Source organism: Aotus nancymaae, unplaced genomic scaffold (genome assembly GCF_030222135.1).
Source record: "Aotus nancymaae isolate 86718 unplaced genomic scaffold, 86718_ANA_hifiasm-v0.15.2.pri h1tg000058l, whole genome shotgun sequence".
NCBI lineage: Eukaryota > Metazoa > Chordata > Mammalia > Primates > Aotidae > Aotus > Aotus nancymaae.
This window is the reverse complement of record NW_026988472.1, coordinates 51306168-51319567: the sequence shown is the minus strand read 5'-3', so window position 1 is coordinate 51319567 and position 13400 is coordinate 51306168. Positions and strand designations below refer to the sequence as shown.

General features: G+C 38.1%; 1 protein-coding gene across 4 annotated transcripts in view; it reads left to right on the top strand.

Moving 5' to 3' along the window:
* The window catches only part of STS (steroid sulfatase), a 527011-nt gene that overhangs the window by 257729 nt on the left and 255882 nt on the right, over positions 1-13400 (top strand). The gene's annotated exons all lie outside the window — the stretch shown is intronic.

The window sequence follows — 13400 nt, the reverse complement described above, 5'->3', positions numbered from 1 at the left end:
ACAAAGGAAGAAAACACTGGGAGCTGAGTAGAGATAATTATGCAGCAATGCCCTAGTAAAAGCAACTTAGGATGTAGGAGTGTAGAATTCTTTTCTGCATATCAAACCTACACAGTAGAACACAATTGTATTGTTTGTTCAGTTCCCTACCATCATCCTGCAGTCTTTTTTTAGAAAATTAATTTTTATTTTTATTTTCGGTTCTGGAGTACATATGCAGGTTTGTTACATAGGTAAACGTGTGCCATAGTTGTTTGCTGCACCTATCAATCCATCACCTAGGTATTAAGCCCAGCATGCATTAACTATTTTTCCTAAAGCGCTCCCTCCCTCCACCATACCCCCCTGACATGCTCCAGGGTGTGTTGTTCCCCTCCCTATGTCCATGTGTTCCCATTCTTCAGCTGCCACTTGTAAGTAGAACATGCAGCATTTGGTTTTTTGTTGTTGCATTAGTTTGTTGAGGATAATGGCTTCTAGCTCCATCCATGTCCCTGCAAAGGACATGATCTCATTCCTTTTTGTGGCTGCATAGCATTCCATGGCACATATGTACTATGTTTTCTTTATCCAGTCCTTCATTGATGGGCATTTGGGTTGATTCCATGTCTTCGCTATTGTGAATAGTGCTGCAATGAACATACACATACATATATCTTTATAATAGAATGACTTACATTCCTTTGGGTATATACCTGGTAATGGGATTACTGGATCAAATGGTATTTCTGTTTCTAGATCTTTGAGGAATCGCCACATCATCTTCCACAATGTTTGAACTAATTTACAAGACTGTTATGATTTCAGTTCTTTTGCATTTACTGATGAGGAGTTTACTTCCAATTATGTGATCAGTTTTAGAGTAAGTGCCATGTGGCACCAAGAAGAATATATATTCTGTTGTTTTGGGGTGGAGAGTTCTGTAGATATCTATCAGGTCCACTCGATCCAGAGCTGAGTTCAAGTACTGCATATCTTTGTTAATTTTCTGTCTCTATGATCTATCCCTCAGTCTTAAGGGTTGGTGATCATAACAAGTTATGGAAAATTTGGAAAGTTATAGTTACAATTTTAGACAACCTTATTGAGCTGTGAATTGCAATGAAATAGTGGAAGTAATTCGCTATGTCAGTTTATAGGAGCCAGAGATAGAGTGACTTTCATACAATGGCTTTGGAAAAATCCACAAGTCCAGAATAAGATGCTGTAAACACCATCAGATAATAGAAAAATGTTTTGAACTTATGTCTGTTGGGCCCATTGTAAGGAAAAAAACTTGGCCGTTTATTGCTATGTAGGAACGGGTTGCCCATATAATTTGACCTTTAATTCTAAAAGTGGAGATTGGGAAAAATGTGAATTTCAAAACTAGCTGCTCTTAATACATGATTATTTTTAGTTATAAAGTATAAGGCTTGTTTGAGAGCCCATTTTCTTAGAGAACATGTAAGCTTTCTGATCACAAATAAAATCATAATATTTCCTAAGAATAATAATTACCATTTGAGTCTTTGTAGTATGCTAGGGACTGGATATTTGCTTCTAAAGGGCGTAACCCGCTGAGATATGAGGAATCCAGTTTCCTCCCAGCCCCCGCCCCAGGAAAGTAAGAATAGAGAATTGATAGAAGGCTAAAGAGATAGGTTATAGACACAATAAAGAAAGAGGTACAATGGAAATGTTGGTGTCATTCCAATGAACACAGGAATAGGAAAAATAGCCTCTCCCCTGACCATCCTCGCTTCCAGTAAAAACTGTTTAAGGAGAGTCTTGGGGAAAAAACAGGCACATGCATGCTTTTGTTAAATAAACTGGCATAAACCAAGATATAGTGTGTCAGCCTGAGAGGAGAGAAAGCAAGTGTGACCACCCACAGTGTGATAAAGCTACTGTTTGATAAATAAAATCTTTCTTGTAGTTCCATATTGCTATTCCAGTGTAAAAGTTCTCAATACTAGCCTAGAATGAAGTTATCTGCACGTCTGTGGACCCCTTTTACAAATTGTGTGAAAGTACCGGTTCTCAGACTAGAAGTACTCAATTTTATTCCCTGCAAATGTCAATTTAGTATCTGTGATGTGGGGAACAGTTTACAGTGTCACAATTTTCAAAACCTGTTTCAGGCTCCAGGGAACAGTTATACCATTTAAGGAAATAACTCATTCTTGGTAAAGGAAAAAATGTTAAGTATTTAGTTAGAATTTTCCTGCAGCTGGGCATGGTGGCTCATGCCTGTAATCCCAGCACTTTGAGAGGCTGAGGCAGGAATATTGCTTGAGCTCAGGAGTTCAAGACCAGCCTGGGCAATATGGTGAGACCTCATTTCTGCTAAAAAATTACAAAAATAAACCGGGTGTGCTGGCATGCGGCTATAGTCCCAGTCACTAGGGAGGCTGAGGTGGGAGGATTGCTTGAGCTTAGGAGGTAGAGGTTTCAGTAAGCAGAGATTGCGTTACTGCACACCAACCAGGGCAACAGAGGGAGATCCTGTCTCAAAAAAAAAAAATTCTTTTCAATATCCATTAATTACTTTATTTAATCTCCTTCCAGTACTTCTGATGTATGTGTGTATATGTGTTTGTGTGCTCATACTTTCTGTCTCAAGTTGTGAACAAGAATTTCATGTAGTTCAATCTTTTATCAAAAACCTAATGTGACATTTTTTAAAAGCCATTAGGCAGTAATCATGGGTTTCAAATACAGTAAATAAAACTGCTAGTGCTGGAAGCTATCCACATCAATTTGCCCTTCAGGTTACACATAAGACCACCTTGAAAAGCAGAACTCTTAAACGCTGTGCACAGAAAGCTCATGTTGTTATGTGTTCAATGCTTCCTAACACATTTCCTTACTAGGCACAATAAGAATATTGAAACCTTATTTGTGAAATAGGGTTAATTAGCTTCATTGACTCTTTCTACAACATATACATAGATCAAACGATCACATTGTACCCAATTATTATTTGTTGATTAAAAATAAAAAGGAACATATTTATCTGTTCTGTGGTTTTTCTTTCTTTCATTTTCTTTTAACATCTTTCTAGTTGGACATCTTTACGTCTCTTTTTCTTTGGTGACTGTTTCCATTTTCTGTCATAGTTCCTTGAATGTCCTGTCAAAGCAACATAGGCCTGCTGAACAGTAACTGTGTCAGAGGCTGTGTTAGGCTGGTGAGTGGCACAGATTTGAGAAAGACCTCACTAAACTTGCTCTCTACTGAAAGGAGCAGAAATGTACAAAAATGAACAACCCTACCATTATTAAGCAGATGTTAGGAAAGGCTCTGGCTATAAAACTCACTAAGTAGCTGAGTGTGGTGGTGCATACCGGTAGTTCTAGCTACTCAGGAGGCTGAGGCTGGAGGATTGTTTGAGCCCAGGAGTTCAAGGCTACAGTGAACTATGGTTGTGCTACTGCACTCCACACTGGGCAACAGAGTGAGACCCCATTTCTTTAAAAAAAATCGCTCAGAAGGCCATGAAACAAATAATCTGTAAGCTCAATGGGAAGAAAGTGACAGCATTTCATACTGCTAATCACCACAACCACAGCCCTTTCCACATCTCTCTAAATCATGTGACATTCCACCCACCAAGGGATTGGAAAATGGACAAATGATATTAGTTTTAGGAAAGATGTAAAATGCAAAAGATAGTGAAGGTGGCAGATTTACGTGCCAGTGTGGATGCTGGAGAAATGTCTCAGGGATCCAAGACAATGCTTTCCTCTTGCAGTAAAACGTCGACACAGAGAGTATCATTTGTTCTCTGCCAAACTTCTGCTCTCATTGAAAACTCAGAACATGAATTTTCCACATTTCTCCCCCAGAATTTCTAGATCCTAAATAATGAATGCAGCCAAGAGGAGCATATTCAATGGCAATTAATAAATAGCTTTCCATTAAACTTTATTCTATTATTAAATGTTCCAGTTTTATGTCAGTGGATTACATATTATGCACGGTTTATTTGCCATTGCTTTATAAGCATTTTATAGGCAAAATGGAATGGCTGTTATAAAGTAAGTGGATTTAAGACAGGTCTTTCCCTTTTCTGCCCCCCTCACATCCCTCCCATTTTGGTTCTCTGGAATTAAAATCAATCTTTAGGTACTACTCACATAATGAGAACTTTGATGTATATGGCTTTCCGCTACAAAGCGACATATGTTCCCATTACTGAGATTTTTTCCTCAGTTCCCTATCTACCTCCCCCATTTATTCAAATTCTATTCATTCTTTAAGGCACCAGGAGCCTTTCTTGGCCAGTCTTGTCTGCTGTGAGCTCTCTCTTGTGTGCTAAGAGAGTACTTGCTCTTTGAAACTTATTCTGTTTTGTAACTTTTCATGGGTCTATGTGATAATTATACTGTAGGATTTTAAGGTGGGTTCTACATCTTGTTAATTTTTTTGTATTCTCATAGTTTCCAATAACATATATATTGTTAACTGAATTATAATCTTCCCCAGTTATGGGAAACACAGCCGAAGGAGAGGCCCAAAATAAAAACAAAATCTGTACATTTACTTATTTATTCTTTTTTGTCTTTTCATAGTTGTTTTCTTTTTTTTACATTTAATTAAATTTGTATTATTTCAATAGGTTTTTGGGGAACAGGTGGTGTTTGGTTACATGAATAAGTTCTTTAGTGTTGATTTCTGAGATTTTGGTGCTTTCTATATTTGCTTCCTATATTTAGAGATGATATGGCAATTATAAACTTAACAATAGGATTAAAATACAAATTTCTTATGTTAGCCAATGACATTTAATTATTAGTTATAAGAACATGCATCATTTATGCAGTTTAAGATTGCAAACAATACTAGTTTGTGCACTTACCTGGCAAAGGAGATACCACAATTATGAAACAATACTAGTTTCTAAAACTAGAATAATGTTACTAATCATCTAAAAATCAGTAACATAAAGGACATCGATAGAAAACAATTTCCATCATAATTTCAACCATTTGCAATTAAATCTCATTTTATAAATATACAAGGAAAACAGAACACAAAGAATGGTGACTGTCGAATGATGTGCTATTCATCACTATAAACTATTTAAGTCTCGGGTTCACATTCCTATGCAGATATAACCCACTAGAAGATCTTTACTGAGATCAAAATTCATTCTCTCCCTTCCCTTACAAAAATAAAGATCAAACTCAATTGTACCTTGAGCATTTAATGGCAAATATCAATAACAATATTTATTTTAACCAGGCAGTAATCCATCTAGAAATAATGAATGAACACTGATAAAGAACAACATGAGGATAGGTGCAGTGACTCATGCCCATAATCCCAGAACTTTGAGAGGACAAGGTGGGAAGATCACTTGAGCCCAGGAATTCCAGACCAGCCTGGACAACATAGTGAGACCTCATCTCTCCAAAAAAATAAAAATCAGCTGGGCATGCTAGCTTGCACTTGTAGTCCCAACAACTTGGGAGGCTGAGGCAGGAGGATTGCGTAAGCCTGGAGTTTGAGGCTGCATGGATCCATAATAGCACCACTGCACTTCAGCCTGGGTGACAGTGAGACATTGTCTTTGGGGAAAAGAAATGTGAATAAAATTGCATTTTATTTATAAACTAAATAAAATGAAAGCATGCCTGAGGAATTGAAGGAATTAATCAGAGATCTGTAATTATCCACCAAGATTAAGTGTGCATTCAAAGAACCTTCAGGAAGCATCAATTTTAGATAGTGTTTGATGATGCAGAGAAAATCAGAGTGTGAGATTTTGGAAAAGGGTTAAGAGTGTCAAGGATGGCAACAACACACATGCATATCTAAAGGAGATGAGCAATAGGAAGTGCAAACCTAGAAAAAGAAGAAATCGGAATGGTTGGTTACATTTTTGGCAGGAAAACTTCTTTTCAACACCCTGAAGGTGAGGAAGGAAATTCCAGACCTCAGGCATAGGACCTCTTTCTGTATCTCTTGCTTACATATCAGCTAGGAATTATGTTGGATTTAGATTCAGTACATCGGGGTGGAACTGAGACTCTGCTTGTGCTGATTCTGCTGGTCCGTGGACCATAGTTTGAGGAGCAAGTCATCAGGACACTCTCCTACAGTTAGAGGTGATGATGCAATATTGACTGATCAGCTCCCGTCTTCCTGGCCAGGAGCAGCCATATTTGTGGACACCAGTGAAGCACATGATGTGATTATTTTCTATATGAACAGGGGCAAGAAAAGGGTCAGTATTCATACTCTCACACCATGTTAAGGCTAGGATACTGGGAAATTTACAAGTTGAGGAAGAGGCAAGAAGGGGGAAAAAATAACCTAAAACAAACAAACAAACAACAACAACAACAAAAATGTAGAATGGAGATGCCATTACAACTATTTAGAAAACTGAAAGACATATAATTTAGAAAGGAAATGCTGTTTGTCTACCAGAACTCTCTCATGTGTCCTAGGAGGGTAGCTGCTCCTTGAAACTCATTCTACTTAATTAATTGACCGTATTTTACCATGTATTGATCACATTTTCCTTAGCTTCCAAGCTGTCATCTTGTTGAGCTTGAGGTACAGACTGGAAGTTCAGGTAAAGATGTTGAAGTAGATATGGTTGACAGAATTTTGGTCCCATGAGTTTTGGCCTTTGGTGTTCTTCCCATGGTTATCTGATGGCACAAGAGAGTCTACAGATGTCATTGAGGTTATCATCAGCTGACCTTAAAAGAACGAGGTTCTCCTGGTTTATCAGGGTGGGACCAAGATAAACAGGAGTCCTTAGTAGTAGAGAATTTTGCTGGCAGAGGAGGAAGAGATGTGGCAGCAGAGACGTCCTACTGAGACCTCAGTCCTAGAACTGCAAGGAACAAACACAATTCTGCACCCACTGGAAGTGGATTCTCCCTTAGAGCCTGGAGATAAGAACCCAGATAGCTTATCACCTTAATTTTAGCCTTGTGGGACAGCCCATGAGCAGAGGAACCTGCTGAGCCCACCCGGATTTCTGACTTAGACAAGTGTAAGATAATAAATTTGTGTTGTCTTCAGCTGCCCATTTCGTGGAGCAGGAATAGAACATGAATACGATGGGCACCAGAAGATGCAGAGCTTGAGCTAGAGATGTGGGCATTACCTGCACAGTTGGATAACATATTGAAGTAGGAGAGGGAACACATAATTTCAGTGAAGCAAGTAAAAGGGGAGAAGAAAGAAAAGGAGCCTTGAGAGGAAAGGAAGGAAGCCAGGATTCCAGCTGATGTTGACTCCATGAAAGGAGAAAAGGATAAAGAAGGTGGAGGGGAACAAAAGAGGGAGAGAGAGCTGCAGAGGGACAGTGGATGTGTGGATTTGCAGGTTGTCTGTGAGCTGTGAAAGCCTGGTTTGGCAGGCAGCACTAAGATAAAGAAGGTTCAAGCGTGAGCTATTCGTAGGCAGTGAGATGTGAAGATAGGCAAGCATGGCGGGTCCACTATCCCACTCTCCTTACCTTTAGAATGGTGTGAGAGTTCCCATAGAGAGTGAATGGCACATCTGAGGAAGCCAGGGAAAGGGATTTTTTTTAGAATGACAGAAGCTTCCATCTGAATGTAGCCCCTGGGAAGGTATCTGCAAAGTAGACTTTGAATATGCAAGAGAGAGTGGAGTGAATGGGTAGAGAAAGGTAGTGGAGGAAGCCTGGGAGGGGATCAAGGCATTCTGCTATTATCTTGTCTCGTCTCATCCATTCTATTTTAGTCCATGACTAAATAGACTATGGCCTGACCCACCATCCTCTTTATAAGGCTGATATCAAGCTAATCTTTATTTTTTTCTGTATTTTAGTAGAGATGGGGTTCCACCACGTTGGCCGGGATGGTCTAGATCTCCTGACCTCGTGATCTACCCACCTTAGCCTCTCAAAGTGCTGGGATTACAGGAGTGAGCCACTGCACCTGGCCCTATCAAGCTAATCTTTTTAGTCTTTAAAAAATTTTTTTTATTTTTATTTTTTAGACAAGGTCTTGCTCTTTTGCCCAGGCTGGAGTGCAGTAGTGTGATCTTGGCTCACTGCAGCCTCTACATCCTAAGCTCAAGCAATCCTCCCACCTCAGCCTCCTGAGTAGCTGGTACTACAGGCGTGCGCCACCATTCCCAGCAATTTTTCAATTTTCTCTTTTTTTTCGTAGAGTCAAGGTCTCACTGTATTGCCCAGGCTGTTCTTGAACTCCTGGGCTAAAGGGATCCTCCAGCCTCAGCCTCTCAAAGAGATTACAGACATGAGCTACCATGCCCAACCCTTTTAATTTTAAATAATTGTCCTCAAGCAATTAAATTGACCATGTTTTACCATGTATTGACCACATTTCCTTTGTTTTCAAGCCTCCGGGCCAGTCCTCTCAGTCCTTCTTTCTAAGATTCCTTCTCGGTTGCTATTGCCCTCATTTCTGTTTGTGTTCTGCCCAAACAGCCCCTCCACGTCTCCTCCTTGCCCATGCTTGGTCTTCAAATATGCCAACAGCATTTGGAGACTTTGTGCTTACTATTTTCTCTGTGTACGTGGAAAGGCACATTGCTCGGTCTTTATTTTCTTCAATTCTCTTCTCAAACATTCCCTTATTAGAGAAGCTTTCCTTAAATACTTTGTATAAAATGGCAATCCCAAATTCCAGCTCAGCCCTTATTATTCCTTCTCTAATATCTCTCTCTACTATCTATGTATTTACTATCTATGTATCCTCTATCACCTATCTTATTATCGATCATCTGTCTACCTACCTATCATCTATTTATCCATTCTATCTGATCTGATCTATCTATCTATCTGCCTATCATCTATCACCTATCTATCCATCCTAGCTGTCCTATCTATCTATCTGTCTCTATCTGCCTATCATCTGTTTATCTATGTCTCTATCTGCCCATCATCTATCTATCCATCCTATCTGTCCTGTATATCTATCTATCTATCTATCTGCCTATCATCTATCTATCCATCCTGTCTTCCTGTTTAATCTATCTGCTTATCATCTATCTATCCATCCTATCTTCCTGTCTAATCTATCTGCCTATCATCTATCTATCCATGCTATCTGTCCTATCTTCCTATCTATCTACCTACCTACCTATCATCTATCCACCTTCCTATCATCTATCTATCCATCCTATCTATCTATCTACCTATCTATCTATCTATCTATCTATCTATCTATCTATCTATCTATCATGAATCTATCCATTCTATCTGTTCTATCTATCTATCTGTCTATTTGCCTACCTATTATCTATCTATCCTTCCTGTCTGTTCTATCTAACCTGTCTGTCATTTATCACTCTATCATCTATCCTACCTATCTTGTATTTATCTATCATCTATCTTATCTATCTTCTATTTATCAATCATCTATCTTATCTACCTATCTTCTATATTTATTTACCTTCTATTTACCATCTGTATTATCTGTCTTGTACATTAAGTATGAATATATGTGAGCAGGACTTTGTTTTATGTTCTCAGTGGCTATAATAGTGCCTAGCACATAGTAGGCATTCAAAACTATTTGTTGTAGAGTGAATGACATTTATTGGTCTGCCTAGCATGGAGTCCTGGAAGTATCATGAATTCAGAAAGAAAATAACATAAAACTGGTCATCTTCTGTGCTCCAGATTTCTATCATAATGCATAGATGCTGCTATGGTCTGAATGTTTGTATCCTTCCAAAATTCCTATGTTGAAACCCTCATCCCCAGGGTGATGGCATTAGGAAGTGGGGCTTTGGGAAGTGAGCAGGTCATGAGGGTGGAGCCTCATGAATGGGATTAGTGCCCTTATAAAAGGACCCCAGAGAGCTCCCTCACCCCTTCCACCATGTAAGGACACAGCGAGAAGGAGCTGTCTATGAACCAGGAAGTGAGTTCTCACCAGACAGTGAATCTGCCATGCCCTGATCATGGACTTCCAGCCTCCAGAGCTGTGAAAAATACATTTCTGTTGTTTATAAGCCTCCCAGTTTATGGCATTTTGTTATAGCAGCCTGAACTAACGAGCTTTTTCATACTTTTCATCTTTTCTCTTATAAGAATTTCTCTTACAAAAATCTTTTCTCTCAAAAAATTGAGTTCATCCGTTATTGAGAATAATACAGTATCAGGTATCAATATTGTAAGATGTCTCATTCTTACCAACCTGTTTTTATCATTGTTTTTGAAACCAAGTGTTGATAATTATCAGATGACAAATAGTTAATACACTTATATAATATTTGAGATATAAATGTTATAGAAATAATATTTTCTAGATTTTTTTCCTATCAGGAAAGAAGAGGAAAGTTAGAAATAACATATTTTTGTGTTCACAATGCCTATATAGAATCATAACATGAAATAAGTTTACCTCTTGAAATATACCACTTTGCAAATAAAGGCAGGGTCCTATCCTTTCACTGTAGCCACTGAAAAGCTGTAAGAGGAAAGTAAAAGCATCTTAAATTCTTAGGGCAACAAAATTGATCAGAACTAAGAAAAGATAATTGAGTTGCTTTAGATTTGCATATTTAATCAGCAAAATCATTTTTAATCTTATAAAAGTATATTTTACAGTAACATCAGTCGTGGAACATATACACTCAAAAGTGCATACAATTAAGAAAAAAATGCAAACAAACCCAGACTTGACAGAAAGACATAAACATATTGACTGAAGAAAGGCTGGGAGTTAGAGAAACATTTCAGAAGGTGCCAAGTCTTTGAAATGATAGTATTTCAAGGAGGCAAAACTGAAAAGTTGTTTGTTCTAAGTGTTTTTTCTTCTTGCCCAAGCATGTGCATGGCTTGTACTTTTAGAAAACAAGAAATGCTAGAAACCATAAGGCAAGAATACACATGATTTTAGACAGAACCACTGGACTGAGTCATTAGAGAGCACTGGTCTGCAAAACCAGATACAATGTAGACTCGGTCATCTCCTAAATTGCATTGGAAAATATGCCAAGTTTATGAGTTACTAACATTAAATCCTTCAAGTAAATATTTCTTTTTATTTCCTTTCTTTGCAAATAGGAGTGCCACCCAGGGAGTTTTGACACAGGTTATTACTCCTTACATAAAATGATGATCTATATCAATAAAGTAAGAACAAACATTTAAGTCTATCCACCTGTAAGGTATGAACGTAGGTCTTCAAGCTCAGGAAGGCAGAGGCTGAAAGATGCAATCCAACTGCCGTCCACATTTCCATGTATCTGTTGTCATTCCTGGATATGCACAACTAAAACAATTACAGTAGCTTCATTTTTCCTTCCACATATACTTTGTTATTGTTCTTTCTCTTTAATATCGCCAAAAGTACTACTTAGTAACCACAGCCATATGCCCTTACATACATGAGAAAACCTTGAACATGTAGCATCAAAAACCACAAAAGAAAATGCTGGGGTTTTTTAACTAAAGTATTATAAATACCCAAAGGATTACCTGGATGATCTAATTTGCATCGCCTGGTCATAATCTCATGATTATAAATACCTAGAGGATTACCTGTATGATCTAATTTGCACCGTCTGGTCACAATCTCATGATCGATGCAAAGTGACTGCTTTTGAATGCCAATGTTTTCATTTCAAAATGCTAACATTTAGAATACAGTCGAACCAAACGTTTCTTAACATCCTTTGCTAGCTGTTTCTTTTGAATTTCACTTTTTTTGCTTCTTTCCGTAACAATGCTGAAATTAGATGGTGTAAGAAAAAGAAACTTAATTGCTATTATAATTTGAAAAATTTTGGAAACGTTTGGTGCTGTACTTTTGAAAGAGGATTTATCACATTGAACTAGAGGGTCAAGACACAATTTATTCTTTGGAAACAAATCCTGTAATCTCTGCACAGTTGGCTCAATTGTCCACTGGAAGGATCTTGTCGAAATCTGTGTCCTGTGAGATAATTGGTTCAGCCACCACAATGGCCTGTCTCCATGCAACGGGGCAGGAAAAAGATCCCGCTGGGATGAAGTTTTCTGTGGGAAACAAAGCCAACTCCATGTGCTCTCCAAAAGGCAAAATGCAGGCAGAGGAAGAGGAGATGAATCAAAAATAAAAAAGGGAGATTAAAAGAAAAATTATAAAGCCACAAGCTTCTAGATCTTCATCTTCTTCTTCCTCTCTTTCCTCGGGCCATACAATATGCTTTTCTTAAGACAAATATAAATAAATCCACTGAAAGAAAGAGCCTGAGAGCAGAGATGATTACTATCCATTTTTTTTTGCTAGTGTCTCCCTTGTTAACTTGCTGCTGTTTCACCAGAGCATGGTGTGCCCTCTACCCTCCCTAAATGAGGTACTTGATAAGAGTCACTATTTGATAAAGTCGATTTTGGACATGTTTACACCATTCCATCAACAATTTTATACAGAACCATATAAAATAGCCAATATTCAGCCATGACAGTTTTGTATTTTGTTCAACACAATATATCTCTACAAGTTAGTTGCATTAATCCAGAGAAATAAATGACTGTTCTTGAAAAATGAACTAGGGGACTCAGGGTTCCTGTGTTTGCTTAGTACCATGGCTTAGTCATACTTAAGCTTCCTTTTCCCTTGTGGAATGCATCATAAATTTCTTCTATATCTCCTCTACTTCTGTACATGGAGGATTATAATGATACCCAAGCCTTTGGAAGTAGTAGATGTGTTCAAGTGACTACATCGCTATTCACAGTGAAACATTAATGGAAGTGTTGTGTTTTGCATCTGATGTAGTATTTGATCACCTTTACTGAACTCTCCAGGCATCTCTTCCCATGATGTCTCATGTTGAGACAATGAATTTTATGAGGGCAGAGCAGTTCTCTCTGCTAACCACATTGGATGCCAGCTTAAGCAAGAAATAGACCTTTGTTTTAAGCCAATGATATTTTTGAGTGGTTAGATACTATAATTAACCCAGTTTATTTTCACTAAAAAAAGATCTCTAGAGGAAAAATACGATTGCAGGCAATACTCAATGTTTGCTGTTGATAAGAGTAGAGTCAACATTTGCCAACTTAAAATTTAGAGGGTGTGCATGGCCTTTCCAAAACCTCTGGCCCCAGGAAATCCCAATCACTAAAAATTCTGTTTAGAAACATCTTTTCCACAGAGGTTATCAAAACTCCTGACATTATGAATTCTGAAGTAGTTAAACCCTTCCCTGCTTAACATTTGGTTAGGATAAATTTCATTAAGTCAGACCCTGGTAGGGTAGGGTGAAAGTCTTTGGAGTAGTGCACAGTCTTGGTTTTCTCTGAGCAATAGGGAATTGCAGAAACATCTTGAGCATTAATAAACCCTCCTAATTTCACTAGCAATTAATAATAAATGGCACTCAGAAGTGACAATCCAAACTCAATATATGGAAATGTCATCTTTTTGGAGTGAAGCTATTTTGACATGCTCAATTCCAATAAT